At 40.1% G+C, this 25,798-nt stretch overlaps 1 protein-coding gene and 1 long non-coding RNA gene across 9 annotated transcripts in view; one reads left to right on the top strand and one right to left on the bottom strand.

Moving 5' to 3' along the window:
• Nucleotides 1-24,972, bottom strand: part of LOC123617697 (uncharacterized) — a 549,026-nt gene extending 524,054 nt beyond the window's left edge. For 4 of the 5 annotated variants that reach the window (XR_012510260.1, XR_012510255.1, XR_012510256.1 and 1 more), the window contains exon 1: nucleotides 12,519-24,972. This is a non-coding gene — a long non-coding RNA (uncharacterized LOC123617697). The remainder of the gene's footprint in view (nucleotides 1-12,518) is intronic. The other variant, XR_012510259.1, reaches the window with a different exon arrangement.
• Nucleotides 1-25,798, top strand: part of RHOBTB1 (Rho related BTB domain containing 1) — a 116,458-nt gene that overhangs the window by 26,649 nt on the left and 64,011 nt on the right. For 2 of the 4 annotated variants that reach the window (XM_074374063.1, XM_074374062.1), the window contains exon 1: nucleotides 25,304-25,655. The exons of the other annotated variants lie outside the window; for them this stretch is intronic. The gene's annotated coding sequence lies outside the window, so the exon portion shown is untranslated. Of the gene's footprint in view, nucleotides 1-25,303; nucleotides 25,656-25,798 lie in introns of those variants that run through there. 4 annotated transcript variants of the gene reach the window in all.

Here is a 25,798-nt window from a genome sequence, read left to right as displayed (position 1 = left end):
GAAGCATTCACTCCTATAGGCGTGGTTAAAGGATTCATGAACTCTACTTTGTTCAACCTAAAATCGTCCTTGCTTCCTACACTGGGGTGATCGTTTCTGTATGAATGGGAGAGCTTTGTTAACATCAGTGGACATTTTATTTCCAAGGCTACCTTCTGGGCAAGGTTGCCACAGAGCAAATGACATCTGACAAGGCTGTTTGGTGAAGATTAGCAGTAGTTAGATTAAGCCGTCCTTGAGCTTGCCATTTAATCCACCACTAGTGGTTTTGCGCACTAAGCCAATGATGATTCTTGGAAGCACAACAATTAGGTTATTAGTTCTCCTTACTTTGTAATCAGTTATTTTTGAACCAGTAGAAAACTTTAAAAGATAATTTCTACAAATGAAAAGTGGGAAACAGACCTCATACACATGAGATGGATGATCTGCCTGATTCCAGATTCAGGTGCTAACACAATTAATTACATTATTACTACTAATAATGAAGATGATAAGATTATTCCGTAAAAACTAGCTACCCTGAGCTAATCTCTGGCAGGGCTTTACTTATTTTTACTGACTCATCACAACAGTTCTCTGAAGTTTTACCAAAACAAAAGTGGTGAGTTACTCATATATTCTCGGACCTTTTTTCTGATACTGACTGTGAATGTCCATGAATATATTTACAATGAGTTGTTCAGCATTCAGTTGATTATTTTGTTGTTGTTGTTTGGTCCAACTGCAGTTTGGATGATAGAGAATGAACAGAGAAAAACCAAACCATTAATCTTGGACCGTAAAAGCCCTATTTGTATTGTGACACAAATATAAAAGTAAAGCAAGCAGAAAAAAACGCTAAGTAAGCTGTTTTGTGAGCTTAGTACTGTTAGAAAATATTTAACTCTTATGTTGTTTGGTAGCTTTTCTATTGTGTGTAGTGTAAGTATAAAAAGAATTATGCTAGGATCAAAAATGATTCTGAAGTTTTACAGTGAAATATTTAAATCAAAATTTATTAGTTTCTCAGGGAAATGTGCAGCACTGAACTTAATACAATTACCAAGATCCATGAAATATGGAATTAACATTCAACACAGGTCTGAATTATATTGATCAGCACATATTTTATATAAGGCACTAAAAAGGAAAATATCACGAATATATTTATCATGAATATTCCTTATCCCTTGAATAAAAGCTTGTCTTATGGGTGGAATAGTGGGTTTGTATACCTAAAAAGGGTGGCATTTGGTTGTGCCAAATACAAGGTGTGACTACCACTCACATCACCTAAGCCCCACTGTATCTGAAACTGGGAAGCATTTTTTATGCAATGAACATAATTAGAACTGTCACCACCAACAACCCATGTTTTTTTATTACAGCACTGAGAGAAAGGGTGATACTGACTATAGGCAAATGATCACCGCTCACAATGACATTCCGCTAAATGACAGACCACAATCCATAGCAGTGAATGATCCCTCTGCCAGATAACAATTAGAGACCCCGCCAAAATGCAGTTTCCAGATGATGGTTTTACCCAGTTGGCCTTGTACGTGTCAATCATGCAGTCGCCCCAGTTTGCCATTTCTCTCTTGCTGACTTCCGAACTGAGATGGTTAAAAAATGTGTGAAGTCCTGCAGCCTGCCCTCTAAGGATTTCACCTTGGGATGGCAAGAGGGATTAAAAGGTCTCTAGAAGTGTAGCCTAAAAATGCCTCCCAAAGCTACCTCAATGTGAACAACTCTAGAACTAAAGATTCTCAAGGTTGAGAGGGACCTTTTAGGTCATGAGTAACTATCCTACACTCTTCTGATGACTGATGTGACACTGAAACACCACGGATGATAGGAATCTCTTGGCCTCCCAACCTCAGACTGTTCTAGTTGAAACGAAGTCCTTAAATCGAACTACAATACATCTTTCTGTAAATGCCACTTACTGTCCTCAATGTAACCTTTGGCACTAATGCAGTGTTTACTTCCCCTCCAACCCCCTGACCAGCTCCTTTCGAACACTTCCTCATCCTCTCTGGCTTCCTCCCTTCAACACCCTCGTCACTTTCCCCTGAACGTGCTCCAATTTCTTAACATTTGGCAAACCTAGAGTACCAACTGACCTGCACAGGATAAAACACAATTAGCAGTAGCTTTATTCCAAGCACTGTCTTTCTGTTAACACTGAATTTGCCTGTGTGGCAACGGCATCCGAGCAACACTTGAAATTCCTAAGTGCTTCTCAAATGTCTGAGCCAAGTCACACATACCCCATCCTGAATCTGCGTAGCTGGGTTTTTGTCCTTTTGTTCTGTTCCCCCAGAGCAGACTTCACATTTATTTCCATTAATATTACTTCCTTAAATTTGTTCCATCCCATCAACTTTAATTTGTTTTTCATTTGGAATGGGGAGGGCATTCTAATTCTGTCATCTCACTTATTCAACTAAGTGGAATCTTAACTCATGTCATCACGTTAGGGCTGTAACTTGTAACCTGACTAGCATACTTTCAATTTACTACAATACTTGGGGTTTTTTCAAAGTGTTGACAATACTGGGACCAAGGGCCTCACCATTACAATGTCCTTCCAGACAGACCCTGATCTCACTGCTATCCTCTGAGTGTGGTTATCCGACAAGTTGTTCATATTTTTCCATCACAGCCACAAAGATGCTGTGTGATGCCTTGGCAAATAGCCTGTAGAAATGCAGATACACTTATATTACCCCAACTGGTTAGTCCAATAATCCCTTCGGAGAAGGAAAGGATATTCATGATCTGTTCCTTGGTGAAGCTTTTGGAACCCAGTTGTGAGCCTCCCCACAGGTGATCTGAGGCTCACTGATATGCAGGTTTTAAGAAACAGCCCTGTCCCCCTTTTGAAAATCAGATCCACGTTTGCCAATTCTTTGCTTGTGCCCACCTCTCCTGCTTTCTGCAGTTCCTCACAGATGGTCAGCAATGGTCCAGGAGGTGTCATCTGCAGCAGGGACTCTGCTTAGCCATTGTCCCCAAAACCTACCACAGTGTCTAAAACTTAAAAGGAACCCTACTGTTTGTTTTTAAGAAACAAACCATTCAAAATCTGGTATGTTGGTTGCTATATTCACGTTTTAAAACTCTGAAATAAGAATTATATATATATATGTGTATATATATATATACATATATATATACACACACACATACATATATATATATATATATATATATATATATATATATATATATATATATACACATATATATATGTCTGAAGATAAAATTTACTGTACACTACACTAGAATTTTGAGTTAGCCACAGCCCCACACCTGACTATATGCCACACCTATTTAACACACTTCCAAGTTTTCTTCTAAGGGTTGTCCATGGCATTCCCCGAGTTTCCAGAAAGATGACTTCTGGAAAGTCAGCTGGAGATGTTTTGAGCACTAGTTTCCCAACTAGTCTGAGGCTCAGATGGAGACTTATTTGAACTGTTTGGTGAGAGAGAGGGAGAGAAAAGTGTGGGGGCATTAAAGAAAGTAAGAGGAAAGTGAAGTCAAGGATCAGAGCTGTGGAAAGCGAGGGAGGTGTCCAGTTCAGTCCCTGCAGCCTCATCCTTCAGTGCCCCGACAGCTAGGATCCCTCTGTTCCCTCTTATTTCCCCTCTTGGGCCAAACTCTTTTAGGACCTGACTCTTCTTCTACTAGGTTATGTAATACAACCTGCACTCCTCCCTCCATCAGCCTCTTTAGGGAAATTTCAGCCAAAAGGACAAGAGACTTTCAGGAGAAACAGCTTTTAAAGACAACATGGAGGTGATGATGACCAAAACTCACATTTCAACAAAACCCTGGTAACTGAGATTATTCAGAAGAATTATAGGAGTACCAACACATTGTCTCTCTGTTCCAAGACTGCAATCATTTCTAACGGATGAAAAAAATGGGGCAAAGTTCCCACCAATCAGAACCCTGAAGTCATCTAGGCTGTAGGCACCCTCTGACATTCTCTTTTTTCATCTTCTCCTTCCTCTTAGCAACAGTCATCTATTATTTCCATTCCAAAGACATAGACAAAGAAACCAGAAATCTTACCATTCTGTTCTCTTTCTCATCTATCAGTGTTACCATCACCTCTAAGCTGCAAGGCCATCTTTTATCAGAACACTGTGCTCCTTGAATTTAAAAAGCACACAAACAAAAACCGTGTATCTGGAGATTTTTTTTATTTGGTCTCAGATCATCTGGGGGTTTTCCTTTAAATGTGCCATTCCTTTGACTGTACAACTCTTCACATGGATTTTCCCAAGGCCAATTCAGAGCCTCCAATCAAGAGTCACTACCTTCTCAGAGAGGACTTCCCTGACCACATGTCTGGAGCAACAACACCCCACAGCTCTCTATCCTCTTACCTTGCTTTATTTTTCTTGATTGCAAGATTGCTACCTAGAATTAGAGACATGCTTTGTTTATCTGCTTACTGTCTTTCCCCCCTCCTAGAATATTAGCCCTCTAAGAACAAAGACATCAGTTTCCCAGTGCCTGGAACAGTGCTGCTACACAGAGTTTCTCAATAAACATATGCAGATGCACAGAAACTGGGAAGAAGGTCATATAAAAACCACCACAGTGGTTTCTTCTTTATAGTTTTCAACTTTCACATCAGAATTATGTGCAACTACATGGTAGAAGTTGCCTGTTTTAAAATAACTCGTTTTATTTCTTAAATTATAATATAGTTGGAATTGCTTTGATCATCTGAAAACCACTTCACAGATAAGTTAAAAATATGGTGAGGTAAAATTTTAAAGAAATTACTCATAATCCTAGTATCAAGAAAACTTGACGCTAAGAGGTTGGGGTGTTTTAAATTTTTGCAAGCTTCTCAATCTTTTCAAGGCATTTTCTCTTTCAAATTTTTATGCTATAGAATTCTTCTAATCTGTTCCCTGAACTTTTAAAAATCTGTTCTCAAAAATTTGCCATATTTGTCTGATATTTTTCAGACCTTCTATCCCCATGGTTTCTAAGACTATATTTTTATTATTCCTTAAGATTCCTGTTACTTCCACATGGCCAACCAGTTCTCCCTTATGAGTTAGAACTTGATTTTTTTTTTAAATACCAGCTCCCCTATTCATTTCCTCAAATTTTGAGGCAATCAAATTGCCAAGAAGGCAGGTCAGTGACCTATCGGATGCCCTGAGTTTATATAAAAATGAATTCCAGGGTAACTAACTGGAAACCACCATTAGTACTTCATCTTATAAAACACTTGTCTCATTTAGTCTTACGGCCTTGTTCTACCATTCAGGATATACAGTAAGAATTAAGGTAATGGAAAATACTCAAAAGAGACTTCCTAAGACACCTATATTCATTCACTGAACAATTATAATGGACCTATTATATTTGAAACACCTGCGATACCAAGATGACAGCAAAGAATATACTATTTAGGAAAAGCACACCAATGAATTCTTTCAGAAAAAATTTACTGAACGCCTACTATGTGTCAGGCACTATGCTAGGCACGTGAGCAGGGTGGAATCATGTTAGTGACACAGACATAAATCTCAATTATGTACTACTTTATAAACTGCTGAACAACCTAAGTTTATCTGTAAACTGAGAATATTAGGCTTGAGAAATTAAATCATCTAGGTACTGGTGATACAAAGATGAACAAAATAAATTCCCATTTCTCAAGATACTTAAAGCCTGGTAGATAATATATATAAAAACTAAACACTTCAATAATAACTTGTTGAATAAAATCAAACATAATACAGGACAAAATGTAATATTATAACACTATTTTTTCTACTGAATGATAAGTTTCTTTGTACACTTAGAACCCCTCTTTTGAGTAATGTAATACTCAACAAATGTTAAATGAGCAAACACGTTTTACAAGTAACTCTTCTATAAGATCATGAAATTTTTTCTTAAGGCAGAATATTTACTTCTAGAAACTTCATTTTTGTACTATTTAAATTTCCTTTTAAGACTGAAGAAATGAAAAAGCAGATTGACTTCTGCCTATAAAGTAGGACTACAGCAGATACTATCCCTAATTTTTCAAGTTTTATACAAAGAAGGTTGACTGACCTGAGGGATTTTAAGTTGTATCTTCCATGTAAAAGTCAGTCTAAATTAGTGAAGCTTCTTTTGTCTAGAAGTAAGTAACAATTTGGCAACTTTGGAAATGGTTGCATATTTTCCTCTGTACAAGCTGACTTTATAAAGAAAGGTTGCAGGAGCTGGGGTTTCTGGAGCATTGAAATCTAAAAGCATAAACACTGACTAACACATTAGTCATAGTAAGCAGCTGTTCCTTAACAGGATGAGAAATAACACGTTTAAAATTCTGCAGGAAGAAAGTTAGGACAGACAAAATAAAGAACTTTTTATCTGCTGAGAGTGACTCTAAAACAGCACACAATGTAAAGATGCTAAAGGATTATACAAATATCCTTGAAGTAACTTTAAAAAGTTTTCTATTAAGCCTTCCTTAATAAAAGCTGAAGAGAGAAGTTTATTTTCCAAGGTCTTAATTTCTAGCAGAAGCTTGACAGAATTTGCTTATTTTCCATGTGTCCCCTAGAGGGCAGTGGTGACCTAAAACACAGGATTTCTGTCAGTCTCGTTCTCTCTGGCGACAACCCTCACTCCAGTCCCTTCCCCATTTCTCACAGGCCCGCCTTCTGTAAGCTAGCTGGCAGTGGTATGTTTATTTCTGAGTACCTAACGAGCAAAATCATTAAATATTAGAAAAGAACATTGCGTGAAGTATCTTTTTGCAGAGATTGAAAGGAAAGAACATTATGTGAAGACTGTACTTTATGTTTGTGTATATCACTTCACACACACACACTCTAGTTGGTCTTTTAATGTATTTTTCATGCATTTTGGAGTAGAGAATAGCGTGAGACAGCTGGGAAAAGATAAGATGTATCAAGGGAAAGAAATCAAAGTTTTTTCCTCCAGTTGGTTTGAAACAATCCATAGTTATTACTGAATGCCTGTTCATCATTCATTCACTCAGGAGTTACCTACATGCAAGAACAATTATATCAACTGCTACATTTGGTAATGTGTGGAACCAAGGAACTACCGCAGGGAGCTTATAATTAAGAAAGTGAGGCTAAACCCCATGATACCAGGAAGGATGATACAGGAGTGGCGCCAACTAGGAGCAACATGCCATCAAAAGCTTTGATCCTTTGACACACGCTGTGGAATCCTTCTGGAGGCCCACAGGTCTGAAATCCTAGCCCATTCCAACAGAACACACAGTTTTCTATTTAAAAGGTGATGACCAAATACAGGCAGCTTCCTAAATAGGAAAGGAGTGCCTGAGTGTGCACTTTTCAAATGCTGAGGTGTTCTTTTTTAGTTAATGTTGCTGTTTGAATATTTTATTCTGCTCATAGACATTTTTATGCAAAGGGAGCAACTTTCAAAAGAGCCTTTTTGCAAGACTGCCCTAAAAGCCTCTTATCTTGCTTGTGAATTTATCTTCTGGGAACTTTTTTTATTGTATTCGGATTATCTGCTGATTAAACTTCTTTATTCATTTTCATCTTATGAAATTGGGAGCAAGATGCAAACCTCAATCAAGTCTCTGAAGAAAAAGATTACTGATGTCAAAATTATAATTTGGTCAATATTTGCTGAGCCATTTGGGTTTTCTGCATGGAGCACAGGGGAACGAAAACAGTACACCAATGAACAACCCTGAGGACATTCCTGCCATAACTTTAGGTCAAACCAAATGGTGTGGTTTATGTGACTGCTTGTTTATGCAGATTGCTCTGGCTGGAAATTACACATATTTGCAATACTTCCTAGGAGACTTCTGCCATCACATCTGGAGCCATGGTCTGCATTACAATCAAGACTTTATTGAGACTTTAGAAAATGGACTTCCAGTGCTAACGATACAGCTGCTAATTATTTATGATGGTCTAACTCTAGATTAGGAATGACATTATTTGTTTAAGTGCACTGAAACCAGTGGAGAGTTTAAGTGAAATTGCTCTGAAGAGGTAAAGCAGCAGAATCATAGCACTGTAGTGTACAGGTGATGTTTAGGAAGCCAGGACCAACCCAGGAAGGGGACAAAATTGTTACAAGTGGACCAGGAACCATAGCATCGTTACATTATTTCTATTTTCTCAGAATTGACTAAGCCAACTGCTATTTCCAAGGCTGCAGTAAATAATCTTAAATCTTTATCGAGGGACAGTTGAGTATCTAAGTATTTGTCAAGTGGGAAACTTGTTTAGAACAAAATAGAAAATTATGACTGTTTGAAAAAGACCTAGACATTTATTTCAGACATTTTACAAGGGGAAAAAAAAACACTATATAATTTGCTTATTCCCCTGGGTGTGAAAATTTCCCTTAAAAAGTTAAAAAAAAATGCTTGTAGAAAAAGTACATATAAGAGCCAATATGGCCTCCTGATTTTAGTCTGCATTTGTGGTTTGTGATGAGCTATAAAATGACTACATTTAAAGCTTAATCATTCCTCTCCACTCTACCATTTCTGTGTGCTTATGCTTAAAAGGAAAATATAACCATTTTGTGTATTTTGATACATTATCTGCTTTTTTGTTCTGAAGGGTTTTATTAGAGGTCAGGGATAATCAGATGATTTTAATATTGGTTCCAACAAGAACTCCAGATCACTAACAGCATGTAATCAGCAGACATTTTCTATCATGGGGCTCATTTTGAACATTTCTACTCATGACAGTCCTACTATTGGATCTCAAGTGCAGAAACATGGCCAGTCCCCTTAAAAATACTATAAACAATCACTACACTTAATAACATACAAAGACATTTATAGAATAACCCATCTTACTTAGAATTTATAGATTTATTATAAGCACTTCTACACACAGTAACGCATTTAAACTTCATGCTGATCCTAGGTGGGTAAAGTTAAGTCCATTCCAGACATTTCTAAGAATTAGAGAGCTGGGGGTTTCCCAAGGTCACATAGCTAGGAAATTGCTGAGCTATTTCTCCAGCAAGGTCTCCCCCGTCTAAGTCGAGATCTAAGCGACATTCTAGTGAGGCTGTACTCAGATCATCATTGCATTCATTTTATCACACAAGGCTGCCTGCTTACATGTTGATATAACAGACGCACAATCGTGCTGCTACCATGTGCCAGGCAGTGTACTCCAAGCACAGGTCTCCTTTTTAGAGAGGAAGAAGCAGAGCCCCAGCAAGTCTAACACACCCAGAATCACACAGCTAGTGAGCAGTGGAGCCGGGACATCCAGGGGTGTCCAACTCCAAAGCCACACAGCCTGCCGGAAAAGCACCTTCTTTTCAGGGCCACCATTATTCTAGACTGGGCATTCGCTGCCCTAATTGTTCTATTTGCAACTTCTGTCCATGGTTTGGTGCTACTTCTGCCCTGTATGTTTTCACTGAATAGGAGGTTTTCTCTATGCTCCAAATGCTGTTGGTGTGGGCTCTATGTTTCAAGAGCAACTAGCATGGCATGGCTAATGCCTCCAGAACATCCACAGAGGACCAACTGCAGCAGTGCCAGAAGCCCAGGGCCCTCTAAAAAGTGTCAGCCGCCCCTCCTGTTCCTTTAGCTGGTTGATGAGTTGGAAGAAAAAGAGGTCCTGAGTAAAAGCACATTTGACTCTGGGTACAGGACAGAGTTAGGGACTTCCCTACCCACAAACCCAACCTCAAGTCAAGAAAGATAAGGAAGAGCCATAGAAAGAAGTTTGAAAAAGACTCCACAGTCCTGCTCTCAGCACTGTGGTCACGATGGTGACGGCAACTTCCCAAAGTGATAATAACAAGGTCAAGGCTGTTACAAGTGGTAAGCAATGCAGCAGGCAGTAGGGGTAGCCAGGCTTCCAGCACTGCTCAAAAGGCCACAGAAAATGCAGTTCAACTATGGTCAGTATAACTTCTTCAAGACTTGGGCTGTGACTGCCCATAAATAAGAAAGGGCCAGATGTACAATGGGGATGAGGTCCAAAAGTAACATCACTCAAAGCTCTCTCATGAATATTTCCAATTTGAATATTTGGTCCAACTGAATAGTTCAAACTCTCAGACAGATATTATGAATATGACTTTTGGGAAAAAAAAAACAGTCATTTATTTGATACAATATGTTATGTTGCAAATGCAGATCATTAAATTTCCGGTTCTTATTTACAACTGGCAAAAACCACATGCCTGACTGTGGACGTCAGACTCTGTTGGATTACTCAGATAAACATACGATTTGATTAAATTCACCAGCATAATCAATAGGGGGCTCTGGTTGTTTCATTAATTACATTCTATGGGAAGTTCTATGAATGCATCATTTAATTAGATTTTTCACTTAGTACTTATCAGAGTATAAGAAATGTCATCATAGTTTTTTGCACATGGTAATGAAATCACTGGTACATTACCAAGATTAAATCATGAAAGAATATCTACCCTTCTGTTTTCCTTCCTGCTAAAGTTATCAAGCCTCTTACAAGACCACCTGTGACAGGCAGAATATGCAGAATTTCAAAGCTTTCCACAACACCTACCAATCTCCATGTCAGGAAAAAAAAAAGTAGTGTTTCCAGTCTGTTTAAAATCATTATGGCATTTTAGAACCTAATAATTAATTCTCAAAAACATTAATAACATCTACCCTTATTGAGTGTCCAACATAGGCAGTGCATGTGTTAAGTGCTCCACTTACATGATCTTATTTCACCCTCAAGGAAACACACTGAGGTTTCTTTCCATTACACCAAGGCAGAGGTCATACAGATGGTAAAGAACACAGCCAGTATTGAAATCCAGGTCTGACTTATTCCGAAGCCCATCTACTCTTTAATCCACTTATTTCATGGATGCATAATCAGGCCCAGAGGGGTAACCTGTCTTTCCAAAGGGCACACAGCTAGACAGTGGCAGACAAAACCAGGATTCAGGTTTCCACCTGTTACCCTTATTGCCATGAGCCATCACCATAGGCCTAAGCTGTTCAGCTCTTAATTTTGTTTTACTTCTGTTTCAGCACAGAGCAGCCAGTCTCAGAGACATGCAAGCAATACTCATTAGCACTGCTGCCTGTCATGTGTAGAGCAATCACACTTTTAATGGACTCTGTCTGAGTCCTTGCCTGTCTGCACAGCTCTTAAAGAGGTCTGAAGTTAATCTATGGCTCACTTGGAGTCAGCATTTGGCACATTTCCTCCAGCGGTAGAGTTGGATGTCTGTGGATTTTGCTTTCTCCCCTATCTCTGGAAACTCTCCAGAGAATGTCATACTGTAGCTCCTTGTTCCAAGACCAAGAATGATGACTGCTTCATAAAGAGCCTTCTACTTTGAACAGCACCAATCTGGGCATGTCTCTTCCTTGCTCTAAATACTCGGATAAAAGTTTTGACCGTGAATAGGTTCTGAATTTTATCGACTGTTTTATGTGCATCTATTGAGCTCATCATATGGTTTTCTATTCTACTAATGCCATGATTTACATTACTGATTTTTTTTAATGGTAAACCAACCTTGCATTCCTGATCACTTGATCTTGAAGTATTATTCTTTGTTAAGTTACTGGATTTGCTAATATTTTTATTTGCTAATATTTTGTTCAGGATATATAGGTTAATGCTCATGATGTCCTTGTCAGGTTTTATCAAATTATACAGCCTCATCTTGGTTCAAGTATGAGTCACACAGGCATTTGCATATATTAAAAGTCACTGAGCTTAAGATGTCGGACATTGTACTGTGTGTAAGTTATACTTCATGTAAGTACAATTTTTTAAAGTTGTTCAGATGGTTCTACCTTGTCCTTAAGTCAAATTGATTAGAATGGCCTCCAAGGCTTCTCTTCTGTCTGCTTGGACAGCTGGGTAACCTTTGTTACTTCACCTTGCACCATGGCCACCTAAGACTACATTTAGTTACTCAAAACTATTTTATTCTTTCACATTGTCAGAACTTTGATAATGCTCTTCCTTCAGCACAAAATGACTCCTCCATACCTTTCTTTCTCCACCTGGGAGAACTCCTTTTATCCTTCAAGGCTTAACGCAAAATGCTATTCTTCTAGGACACTTTCTGGAAGATTCTGAACCCCTTCACAGCCACAGGCAGAATGAGTTAGTCCCTTTTCGATGCTGCCATTGTAGTTGGCACACAATGTTCCAGTACAAAACAGATCATGAGTGTGAGTGTGTCCATCTCCTCTGTTAGGCTAAGTGCTTTTCTGCATCTTATCTTTGGGTGTCTAGGGCCCAACAGCACCCAACAGGAGTACTTGGCAAACATTTATTAAAAGAATGAATGCTTCTTCTAATGCAGTTGTGGGGAGGGAAAGAGTATAAGATGGTAAAGTTATGACCATTTTATAAAACCAATAAACAAATGAGTGAATGCCTCCTCCAAAACAATTTTGGGGGGAGGGGAGAAGAACTGGTATAATTATGTTTATGTATTGTTGCATGAAAAATTAACTCAAAAACTTGGAGGCTTAAAACAACCACCATTTCACTTACTTGCTCCCAATTCTGCAACTTAGGCGGGGCTCTGTGGGGACACCTGCTCCACATGGCATCATTTTGGAGTGGTTCAGCTAGGGCTGGAGGATCCACTTCCTAGATGGCTTCATTAACCTGGCTGGCAAGTAGCACTGGCTGTCAGCTGGTTGCTCAGCTGAGGCTGTTCTCTAGGGCTCGGCTATTAATCCTTAGGGCCTCTCTCCACATGTTTAGGTTAGGCTTCTTAATACTGGCAGTCCAACTTCTTACACTGTGAGTAGCTTCCTCCAAATCATACAAGCAGAAGCTGCCAGGCCTTCTTGAGCCCAGATCTGATACAGTTTCTCTTCAGCCACATTCTATTGGTTAACATAGGTCACAGTGCCAGCCTCCTCCAGGAGGGACTGCCCCAGGCAGAAATAATGAGAGGCATAGTTCACTGGGAACCACCAAAGTAACATGCTACCATAGTGAGATGTTAACCATATTAACTGTAAAATTGAAGCAATTTTTATTTTAAACTTCTACCCTTTCCTCTCTGTTAATGTTTGATATTTAGTGAGATTTTTCTGAAAAAAATTTGGAAATTCATATCTACACAGTCTTTTAATTCCAAGTTTTGCCTTAGAGATCCAGTTATGTTTACTCACCAAATAAAAAAACTTAGATCCTCTGACCTATGCATTATGAAGGTCCCAAACCCTTCTAAAACTGAAACTTACTGGGTTTCTTTTATAAGAGATCAGCTCAGAAACTGATTTGTAAACGAACTGAGAGTTTCATATTTTTATACTGGACAATTTTTCAGAAAATTTCGGATCACATTAGCATTCTTTATAACACACTGTGCCCAAAACAAAGTATTTTCAGGCTTCAACCTTATATATATATATAAATGGTATCAAGTTCCCTATGACTTCTTCCTTTAGAAAGGCTTGACTTTCCCATCTCCCTAAATTTGGCTGTAGCCTTTTTGTTCCTTGTATTGAGTCTTCTAACCACATGTTCTGAGGACTCAATTACTAACTTTTTCATCCAATTAATGGCGGGGTCTGTGTCTATTCTGGCAAAGCACAGAAAATACACTCACAAGTAATGTCTGCTCATAGTAAGTCCTTACATTTTGCAGCAATATTGCATAGTGGCTATGAAACTGGGTTTGGATTTAGGCTTAGAATTTTAATCCTTGAACTCCTCTTTCCAGGAATTTGATCTTGCACCAATGACTTAACCTCTCCAAACCTCAGCTTTCCCAGCTGTACAGTGGAGAGAACAGTACCTCATAGGGTTGCCATGAGGATTACATGAGATAAAGCTTGCAAAAGCACTGAATAGAGTGTCAGCCACATAGTCAACATTCAGTAAAAAATGTTGTTGTTATTATTATTATCATTAGACAAATTGTTAAGAATACTCTTTCCGTTATTCAGAAATGGATTACTAAATTTGCAATTGTCCTAAAATTGCCCTTGTTTTTTCCCTCCTCTACTTATTCGGTGGACCTGCCTTTTAGCATTGTCATTGTCAATTAGCATTTGATTCTGGTTGGTTTTAAGGCTGGGAGAAGGAAGGAATGTTAGTTGACTCCTAAGGCTTAGTGGTGGTCACACCACTGCATCAAATTATTTGGGAACAGTTGTAGTTACTCAAAAGAGGATTACCAGCCTACTAACAGATGAGGCCCAACTATAAAACTTCCGTAGAATCCCACATGATAGTAGTTCAGTGTGCTCACTGATAAAATTAATGGCTAAAAATTGTTACGAATTTTATAACGTGTTTAAATGAAAAATACCTCATCAACTATGATAGCACATTATTAACTTTCAAAATAGTGACATTCTTTTTCAAACAACAAACAAGCTTGGTGTACACATAGGTTTCTGTTTCCTTTGCAATCGAACACTGGACCCGTTTGAGTACGTATCACTAACAAGTTACAGATGACAAATTTAGACTAAGAAGGCTTTCTAACACTGGGTCAAGCTGCTACCATCTACATTAACTAATTACAGTGTTTTATAATCCACATTGTTGGTATATACTGAACTGGCTATTTAAATGAATGTATTTGTGCTGTGTAACCATAGCTGGCAATTAACTGTGGTTTGGGGCAACCCAGGACAGTTACTCCTTGAATAATTGACTACAATGACCCACATGTCCACCCAATCAGGAAGAAGCCTCTGTGTTCAACTGTTTGGAATGACTAACCCACGCAGCACACTGTTTTGGTATCATTAACTTAGATGTTCACAAAGTGTACTCGGGGAATACTCTGGATAGTTGATAGGTATTCTAAGATCACAAAGGAGGAGCCCAGGTCAAACAAGTGTGGACAGCTCAACACAGACTATTTCCCTCTTATAAATGCACAATTTACTTTCACCCGTAAATGCCCTGAGAAGCCTCACAGTAAGAAATGTAACTTCCTTTGGGTGGGGGAAGGGTATAGCTCGTGCTTAGCATGCACGAGGTCCCCAGTAAACTCCATTTAAATAAATAAATAAAAACCTAATTACCTCCTCCTCCCCCTAAAAAAAAAAAAAAAAAAAAAAAAAAAAAAAAAAAAAAACCTTGAAGAGTTTATGGATTAAAAATTGTTTTAAAAAAAGAAATGTAACTTTCCTTAAGAAGAGGATAAAATATAAAGTATTCCTCTATCTCCCTTATTTATAAATAAAGGAATAGTCTCCTTTATTAACAGAGTTTCACTCAGAGCTAGTCCAATAGGATATACTTTGGGAAATGTTACTTGACTAATTTATTTCATCTCCTTCTCTTTTTAGTAAATTCACTGCTAGATAATTCCAAAAATGCTTCTGTCTACTTTCCTTCAATTCACTTTTGCTCCCCTCTCCTCACCCTTCCTGACCCACTAAATTGCCAGATTTAGCAAATGAAAATACAGGATACCCAGTTACATCTGAATTTCAGACGAGTAATGTTTCTAACATATGTCCCAAATATCACATGGGACAGCTGAATGTCACTGGGTGTCCTGTATTTTATCTAGCAACCCTCCCCACAAGTCGAATGAGAGCCATCAGTAATTAATGAAACTATCAGCTTAATTCAGTAGGAAGTACATGGAAAGGATTCATTCAGTGTTTGTTGAGAACATTTTTTGAGTCTTTCATAATAACAAAAGCGTGAAGCGCTTTTTGAGATTACTGTGTCTCTGGCCTTTTTATCATAATTTCAACATGAAGAGTGTATTCACTCTGGATTGCCATGAAGTCTGGTACTCCAGTCAGAGCACTTTCATTTTAAAGATGAGGAAACTGGGCCCCAAGAGAAGTGACTTGACTTGCCCAAGGAAATTCTCCCACAAGGATTTGGTAACAGCCAGTCTTGAGCTCTCATTACCTAACTCTCAAGCCAACGGTCTGAACTTCCAACCAAGCTGTCTTTATTGTCGTACACTGTGTCTGGTAGGGCCAAAAACTATCAATTCCAAAAAAAAAAGAAAAAAAGAAAAAAGGTGATAAATGGGTTAATAAATGTTCTGAATAATAGTTAGCTAAGTTTATCATTTTAATTGATAAAATCACAATAATATTGAATACATTAAAATAAATTTAAAGTTTAAATTATACTGGACATAATTTTTTTTTACCATTCAGAATGCACTTCTGTATCTCCCAGTGTTTCTCCCCCATTTCTGTACAGTATGCTAGAGCACAAATTTAAAGAGAATTCCAGAGTTTCTTCCACATGCCTGTGTGTTTCTATTTGTAAACTACCGTTCAGGATATACACGCTTTTTTCCCACCCATTCGCCACCTCAAATGCATTACTGGAAGAAACATCAAGCCCAGCAATAGTCAAATAGTACAAAAGTAATGCTTATAAGAGCAACATGTGATGGGTTCCTTTCTACAGCAAGTAGAACTATTTATATTCACAGATGGTATATCATCTTTACTATTAAAAAGAGGTACTGTTTGGATTAAAGTACTGAAAACTGCCAAGAAAAAAAAGGTACTGCTTTTTGTTTTCTGTAAGTATCATATTTAGTACCCATCCCTCACAAATACCATCGTCCCTTCAGGTGCCATGTAACTTAGAAAAAGGAGTCAGACACTAGGCTCGTCAACAAGGATTCCAGATTGACCAAGAATTCAGAAAAAGCATTCCTTCTGAACTAACGAGCTCTTACGTGTTCAGCATATTCCCCCAGTAGACAGACATCAAGGATATCTAAACATCAAGGAATATTCTTTACTTGAATATAGGAGAATGATATACTCACTGGAACCCTAAGTCCCTGCCTTACCCATGCTGCCCATATACTTAAACTTCACAATCCCACCATCTGTCAAAATGGGCTGTATTTTTTCTGCATAACCTTCCCCTCTTATCTCATCAACCTGACACTGCTGGCACAGGGTGAAACCACTGCAGTACCCCACTTGTTCCATTAAAAAGTGGAGCAAGAATTTAATTTCTCAAGGAACTATCAAGGAATGAACTAGAGATTGCATTGCATGGTTTTCCATAAATTGTGTTTTCTGTGACATGGTGGTGAGGTCCTAACACTCACAGACAACTGACCCACAGGTGTTGGCCAGCTTGTCAAGGACCCTGCAAGTCCTGAAGTTGTCATCTCATAACCATAAGCTCTCTTCAGCTCTACTCAACCTTGAACTCCCTGAGGTTTCTAAGATATGAAGTATTAAGGAAGTTTACCTGAGGTTTGCGTGATGTCATACACTGTAATCAGCATTACTTTGAAGAAGAAATGGTAAATATGAAGTGCTAACTGTATGAAAGTAGACTTCCTCTCTATCAGGCATTCTGATTTAAGATGAATAACTTTGATATTTGACCTCTGGCAAGTGACTTGAACTTTCTGGTCCTCAGTTTCCTCATAAATGAAACAGGGATGATGGTGGTACCTCCTTCATAAAGTCATTGTGAGGAGTTAAAGAAAGTTGCATGTAAAAGCATTAGCACCATGCCCAACGCATGGTGGATGCTCCCTAAATATTAACTAGTATAATTACAGATTAAAAAGTCAGGTGGTGATCCTAGTGTTTATTACTATTATTTGTGCACACTAGTACCTTACCTGTTTATTACACTTTAATCCTTGCAAAATATTTTCATGATTTAAAAGTGCCCTTTCATGGATGATCAGTGTCATGTTGGCAGTGGTTACAGCAGAACAAATAAAGCCACAAAGGATAATTTTCCCTTAAAACTGCAGCTCTGTTGTAAGTCACACAGGTAGCCTTGTATATATTAGTAATTAGAAGAAGTTATAATTAAGGAGCCTTGTCAGTTTTATTATTCATCTTTATTAAAAAACCATCCACCATGGGCTTTCTTGCCAACAGTGCTGTTCAAGGCACCATAGGGACAAAGACACAACACGTGTCTTCACCAGAGCTACAGGGTCCTCTAAAATTCATCCTGTGATGTGATGTGCGATTTTGTTCCTGACCCCAAGACTTATCAGCTTACGTCTACAAGCTGAGAGGCTGGGCTCCTTCAACGTTGATGATAACAGTATTTAACTGCTTATATTACTCAAATGTGATGCAGTTAACTACCTGTCCAGAAAGGGGAGTTCACCAACTGGTGAATAATAGGCCCTATGAAGTATTTAGGTAAAGAAATATTTACAGAGCTAAGGAGAGATTGCAGTTGTGTGCACAGAGACATGGTCTTGACTCCAGTGCAAGGAGTCAGGACCTCTGTGCTTTTAGATAAGAAACCATTATGAAAGTAGAAGTGGTGACAATCAAGAAAAAATTTCACAATTCAGCTTTTTTTCCAGGGTCTGACTGGTAGGTCTCCTTCCAGGTCACTGAAGATTCTTTTTAAAAAACTTGTATTCCTTTTAAAGTGGTATCTATGCACAAGTCAGTGTACTATGCACTAAATTCCTTCAGAATATTTACTTTCACTTGGGCAGAAGATCAGGGTTAGAATTCTGGGTTAGACAGAGTTCTGGTTCCCCTCTGCTTACAGAGATAAGTCACCAATCCCCTAGTAAACTTCATTCCCCCATCTCTCAGATTTGATAATAATTCTCAACATTGCCATGAAGATTAAGTGACGTGTATATTAGAGATGCTCAGTAAGCAGAAATATGTGATATGAAAATAGGTGGAATTATTTTTCTGAAATAGGCCCTGTGTGTGTGTGTGTGTGTGTGTGTGTGTGTGTATAGTCCATTTATTTTTCTAATTTCTGCATGTGGTTTCGCTCACTTCTATCGCTGGGGAGAGGAGGGACGCAGCAATTGCGAGTCACTGCCGGAGTGAAAACCCTCAAATTTCAAAGACTAAACTTTCTACCTTCCTGGAGAATTTGATGGAGGCAATTCTGTATAATACTTACAGTCAGCACTAGGGGATGAGTTGTGTGACTGCTATAGTTCCTATATGACTGATCTCTGTTACTCCCAAAGGACACCCTGTGCTGCACCGCACTTTTAAATGGCCTCATGATGAGTCATTTTTACACTTACCAGTGTGCATGGAGTTTCACATTTTATAAGACATTTTCCACAAACATTATTTCATTTAGTCCCCTTACCTTTTTATAAAGTTATTAGTCCTGTATACAGAAATTTGAAATACAGTGGATTAAGGGACTAGCCCAGAATAGCATGACTAGTTATTAAGATGGCCAACACACAACTCCATTTCCACCACCCTGTGCTCCCTTTATTGTGTGTTTGGTTTTCTTTTTTTAATTGTTTCTTTAAGAGAAACATAGTCTTGTATTTTTTGTATGAAACAGTTGGTCAGGCAAGATAGCCTTAAGCATGCTATAACACATAAATCTTGTCATTTATTTTTAATTAGGTAAAGGTGAAGTCTAACATTAACACTTTTTGTAACATTAGGAACACAGCTTATTCTGAAATTAATGTCTCTTTCACATGCAGATTTTTTCCCAGCACACAATCCTATTATCACTTTTTTTTTAAATCAAAGATACACATTGTGCATTAGACAATACTTTTTTCATCTTTCTAGAGGTGTGACATACAGGTTTTAAATTAGTAACGCCATACTAAGCAAAGCCAGACAGAGGACAGGGAAGGCTGTTTGCTACCTCCTCTTACACATGCAGATCTAGACCAGGGAACGCCATCTTGTGAGAGAGATTTTGACAGGAAGACGCATGTACTTAGAATTGTGGAGCTTGCAAGGTCATATTTTTACCAAATTAGTCCCACCGCAACAGAAAACCTAATGAATGGATCCATGCAGAAAGGAGTTTATGCAAACCTGCACAAATATAGTTAACATTCTATAAGAAAAGGATGCCTTTTTGTCTACTTCCAACACATGGCCTATAACCATTGGTGCCCAGGAATATAGCAACTCTAATGTAAAAAGCATTTTCACCTTCATAGAACTGACAAGCAAGAAGCACACTATACTTAATGCTTCTGTCTTTAAATGAGTAACCAAGGAAATGCCAAGACTGGATCCTCTAGATTAGCCTGTGTGTTCTTCAATTTAAAAAAAAAAAATTTTCTTTTAAATCATGCTTTAAAAAACAGCTTCTCACACAACATTGTAAAATGACTATAACTCAATTAAAAAAAATGTTTTAAAAAAAAACTGTTTCTCCTAGAAACTGCGTCAAGATCAACAGGAATAACTGGACTTCAAACCCAAGACTAGGAGTTAATTTATACGTACAGCTTTTAGGTAAAGGACATCCCTGTTCAGTTGATTTCCAAAACCAAGACCAGCTCAGATTTGCCCAGGACAGGGTGGCAGAAAATAGGGACTTCAGAGACCACAAGACCTGGGGCGAATAACACCTTAGATAAATTCCCAAGTAGCCAAAACTCCACACAGCTGGACTATTGGGCTAAAGGGTTTTCACTCTACCCAAGAGAAAGATTCGTGCCAACCCTGCCTGTAGAATTTGGACAGAAAGGGTTGCTGATAGTAGGTTCTTCCATTTTGCTGTCAAGACAGGAAAGCTAGGGAAGGGACCCCTTATGGAACGCTGGACACCGTCAGGCCCCAGAGCAGTCTGACCTCTGGGAAAAGCACCTAAGCTGGCGAAAGCAGAGTTCCTGGACACAGTAAAGTTTCAGGAGAAACAGAGGTTTCAGGAGGGTCGGTTCATTTTCTTTTTATCCCTCAATACCGCACATTAACGAAGAGCCCCGGAACAGGGTCTGTCTTACCTCCCGCCGTCATTCGCCGGAGCCGCACGCTGCCTCCTGCCGGCTCTGTCCAGCCAGACCCACAGCCCGGAGGCGGAGGCGGAGGCGAAGCCCGGCTTCTCCCCGGCACCGGGCGCGCGAGACGATCTGTACAAGCAAGTCGCCCCTAAACCACGGCTTAAGTTCAGTGCCCACGGCCCTTACTCAGTTCTGTAATCCAGAAGCGATTCTTCAAAAGCCAGAAAACCCGAAAACATAAGCCAGCATGTCACTATGCTTCCAGCCATCTCATCTTTAAAGTACCTCAGGGTTGCTGGCTGTTGCGAAAGTCGCCATGTTAACACCAGGAATCCACTCCGACAAATGTTTTTCAGTATCTTTCTACCAAACACATCTCTTCTTAAATAGACATGGATGAGCTCATTCTCGTCACGTCTTCAAACTCTGGTAGTGCTTGTCCATGAAATTTCTCTAGAACACCTAGAAGTCGCCACCCTTGCTGCTCTTAGGTAAAGGTCATCCCTGTTCACTTGACTTCCACAGCCAAGACTAGCTCAGATTTCCCCAGGACAGGGGGCAGAAAATACGAACTTCAGAGTCCACAAGAGGTGGTGTGAACACCTGACTGATAATATCCTTTAAACAGCCAAGCAGAGCATCAAATTCTACATCCTAGGAGGAAGACACGAACTGTGCAAAACTAACCTCACCTCACACTTGAGCTGCAGCCAGCACGGCATCGCGGGCACGCGGGCAGCCTGCGGATGTGTCGGCGTCAGCGTCTGCGCCTGCGCGAAGGTCCGGCTTGTGCACGCAACGCTGCGGCCTCGTGCTGGGCGGGCTCTGGGTTTCGGTTACGGACCGCTGGAAAGCGAGTTTATAAAAATAATCCCGAAAAGACCCTCTCTATACAAGTTTTACGTAAGTACTTAAGAATACTGTATGCAAATACTTGAGAATATTCTCTATAAAACGGATGGCAATAGAAATGTTGAACAATGGTGACTGAATTGAAAATGGAGTTATCTTGAGGTAATAATGTGCAATTTGAAAATAGTATGATCCCAGAATATATTTTTGAAAGAAAACCTCTTAAAACTCAGTAATATTAAAAAAAAAAAAATCCAAGTATAAAATAGCCCAAAAACATGAGCAGATATTTCAGCAAAGAGGAGAGATATGGATGGCATGTGGGAAGATGTTCAATATCATTAGTCATTTAGGGAAATCCAGATTAAAACCGAAATGACCTGTCCCTACAAAACTATTGAACAATTGAACTTTTTAAAAAATCGTGACAATACCAAGTGCTGGTGAGAATGTGAAGAAACTAGATTTCTCATAGGTTACTGGTGGAAATGTAAAATGGTACAGCCACTCTGGAACATAGTTTGACAGTTTCTTAGCATATGACCCAGCCATGGCATTCTTGAGCATTCATCCCAAAGAAATAAAAAATTAAGTTCACACAAATAACTACAGTACAGTGTTTACAGAAGTGTTATTCCTAATAGCAAACTACTGGAAGCTACTCAAAAGTCCTTCAATGGGAAAATAGATGAACACATTCTGGTATATCCATCCAATAAAAATTTACTCAGCAATATAAAGAAATGAACTATTGATACATGCAACACCCCACATGAACCTCATAAGCATTACGCCCAGTAAAAAAAAATGTCCATTCAACCTCAAAGCATTACGTAAGTATAAATATAAACATCAAAATGATAAAATTCGAGAGATGGAAAACAGATTAATGGTTGGTAGGGGGATGCAAATACCAAGAGTTAGCATAAAGAAGTTCTTTTATGATAATGAAACAGTTCTGTATGTTGACTGTGGGAATTTTTTTTAATCTTCTGACTTTGGTAAAGAATTACCATAAAAGGTAGTTAAAAGTTTTTACACCACTTTTGTGCAGTACAATCCTGAGTGTTTAAATACACAGTGTTGGTTTAATTAAGCTTAAGTACCAATGTTTATATTTATTAAAAGTGAATGGTATTGATTTTATTAGCAAGCAACAATCTTAGTATACAAATGTGGATCATTTTGTGGTAATAAACAGGAACAGGAATACATTTGTGGCAGTTATTCAGGGGATTATTTGCTATTGTATCTTTTCTCTCCTTTCCTGTTGGTAAAACATAGTCTGTATTCCTTACTGCATTTTCTCCAACCTTTCCAAAATCAGGGGTGTCATGTGTAAAATCTAAAAGCTACATAGCACCATTGTGGCAACCTCCTCCTCAGATTACTGACCTGATTTGGAAGGACTTCCTAAAATTAACTTTTCCTCGGCCACACCTGAAATATCATTTACAATAATTTATTTTCCTGGAAGTTCTTCTGGTCAGTTTCCCTCAGATATAGGCATGCAACTGGGTAATTCTATGGTGACTGTTTGTCCTTTACTCCCTGTAGAGGAAACGTCCTTTGGAGGTCTGTCTGAGACTCAGTACCTCCTAAGGGTGAAGGGCAACATCTGATCCACACCTACCAACTGGGGTCTCTGTGTAGGTGTCTTTCTGGTTCTACCACCTACCTGCTGCTTAAACATGCCATGTAACTCTTTTTAATTTATAACTGAGGAAATGAAAGAAACTGAGAAAAGGCAAGATGTCAAAAAATCAGTGATAAAATATGGCCTTGGTACAGGCTGACCCAGGTGCAAATGCAACTGTCAGAATCTTAGAAAACGACTTACTTCTCTGGGCCTCAGTTTTCTCACTTATAAAATGGTTATGTTAATAATGGCGTCTACCTCATTGGTCGTTGTAAGGCTTAATTGAGAAAAGGTGTTTGAAATCTCCTAACCTAGCCCATCACATGCCACACCTGAAGGCCATAATACATGTTGATTGCTGTTTCTTTTGAGTTGCTACACTATTTCTTGGTCCCCAGGGCAGTTTGAAGAGAAATGGCTTGCAATAAAGAGGACTGATTGCTAGGAGTGAACAGGGTTAATTAACTTTACCCCAGGAAATGTGCTCTGGAAAAAAAAAAAAAAAAGTATATTGATTAAACCTTTCAAAATGGAGTAACTTTTAAATAGAGTAAATGAAGTTTGTTTTATGCCAAGTAAATGATTACACCTTCATGTATCTGTCCGGAATTTCTTAGAGTAGACCCCCATACTTGACTTACCATTGTCCTATCTTCTGAGTATCAAAGATTGGGGACTGATAACTCCATTTCCAAAGACAGCCCAGTGAGGATGGCTTAAAGAAAGCAGCTAGCCCTTAATATCTTCCCTTGTAAAAACACTGAATTTTATTATGTTCTGGGGTCTCTCAAGGAGTCAGAGAGCATCAGTCAAGATTTTGTCAACAAAGGGAATATAAATGAGTGGGGAAGAGTAGGAATATCCAATGGACTAAAACTCATCTGGGGATCCTGGAAAGGGAAAGTATTCCATCTGGGAAACTAAGGATGGTTTCTTGGAAGAAACTGAGGGATAAAGGGGTTTGTTGCATTTATAATTTTTTTAATGTTCTGTTTCTTGAGGGATAACACAGAGATAGCACTTGCAATAAAGTATGGCTCCCTCTTTCCCAGCCCTGCAAAACCTCAGGAACCCGTTACCTGAGAACTCCGTGAGAACTAAGGACACGTTATTGCCATCTTTGTATCCCCAGCCCTTAGTACACAGCCTTCTCGATAAAGGTTTATTAAATGCGTAAATCCCTTTAGGTAGCTGAACATAGCGGTAAATTTATCCCCTAATTGCCTCTTTACAGGCTGGGAATGAGGAGGTTTAAAGCATACGAATTTTAATACGCTGACTGTAAGCTCCTTGAAGGCCAGCACCTAGGTTGGTTGGGTTCATTGTCACAGCCTTAGAGCTTGATAGAGTACCTGACATACTGTAGGCACTAAATAATTATCTGTTATGTGATTAAAAACCATTCCCCTCGTGTCCTCGGAGTTCACAGCCTAGAAGAGTGAGAAAGAGTTCATGAGGAAGGGCGGATTGTCGTGGGCATCCAAGGATTCCTGACCACTGATGAGCGGCCAAAAGCCAATTTCACTTCCTCATTCAGCCATTTGTAGGAGGTTGTAAATCTCCTCCTTACTCCGGTAGGGGCAGCCAATGCGTCCTTACGCCCCCGGGACCCCATGAGCCAAATCACAGAGGAAGGTAACCCAGAGAGGGGAGCCCGCCAGCACGTGCAAGCGCCCAGGGCAGGAGGAGACTGGACTAACGCAGCCCTTAGTCAGCAGCTGTGCTCGATTTTGAAACAAAAGCCAATGTCCTTCCTCCCTCAGAGTCCGCGGCCGGTCAGCTCCTAGGGCGAAGAAGGCCATGCTGCCCAACCGGTTAGTGGCCCAACTTACATTTCCAGAGCTTGGGACAAAGGGCCAGCAGTTACACAGGAATGAGTGGGGTGTTGGGAATAGAGGACAGGGGGCACAGGTCGCCCTGCTCCTCCCCTCGCGGCCGCTGGCTAGAAGGGCTGGGGTCTCCCATGCTCTGCGTACGTTAACCCCCGGAGGCCCGCTTCCGAGCCCGGGGCCCCCCAGGTCTGCGTAAAGCCGAGGCACCTTTGCACCCGCGCCCCGGCGCACAGACACACCAGGCCCTGGTTTCATGAATGAAATCCAATCGTGTGGATATAAATAGCCGCGAAGGCTGCTAACGTCACAGAGCAAGCGGCTGCCGCCACGGCGGCGGAGCTGGGTGCCGAGCTCTCCGTTCCGCCCGGCCAGCCAGCCTGGGAGCGGGTGGGGGCAGGAGGAAAAGGGGAGGGCTGGGAGGTGGAAAGGGGCGAGCCCCTCTGGCCCCGGACAGGGAAGAGCGGCCGCGGCGCCGGGCGAGCCCGCCAGGCGAGGCAGTGCCATGCTGCCTTTGTGCAAAGTTGGGCGGCGGGCTGCACGCCGCGCGCAGGGGCCCCTCACACCCGCGACCGCGCGCAGTCGTGGCTGCTGCTGAGTGGCGGGGGCCCCCCCGCTCCCCCCGGCCCTTGAAGGCGGAGAGAGCTCGCGTCTCGCTCGGCTTCAGGGTAGGTTCTGTGTCGTGAGTGCGCTATGCTATGAAACTTCTTCTTCGAGCAGCCTCCGCGGAGCCCCCACCGCCCCGGCCCCGGGCGGGTGGCATGCGGGGGGCCCGGGGCCGCGCTACCCTGCCGGCTGCGTCCCGAGAGAC

The sequence above is a fragment of the Camelus bactrianus genome, chromosome 11 (genome assembly GCF_048773025.1).
Source record: "Camelus bactrianus isolate YW-2024 breed Bactrian camel chromosome 11, ASM4877302v1, whole genome shotgun sequence".
Taxonomy (NCBI): domain Eukaryota; kingdom Metazoa; phylum Chordata; class Mammalia; order Artiodactyla; family Camelidae; genus Camelus; species Camelus bactrianus.
This window is presented reverse-complemented; position numbering and strand designations above follow the sequence as displayed.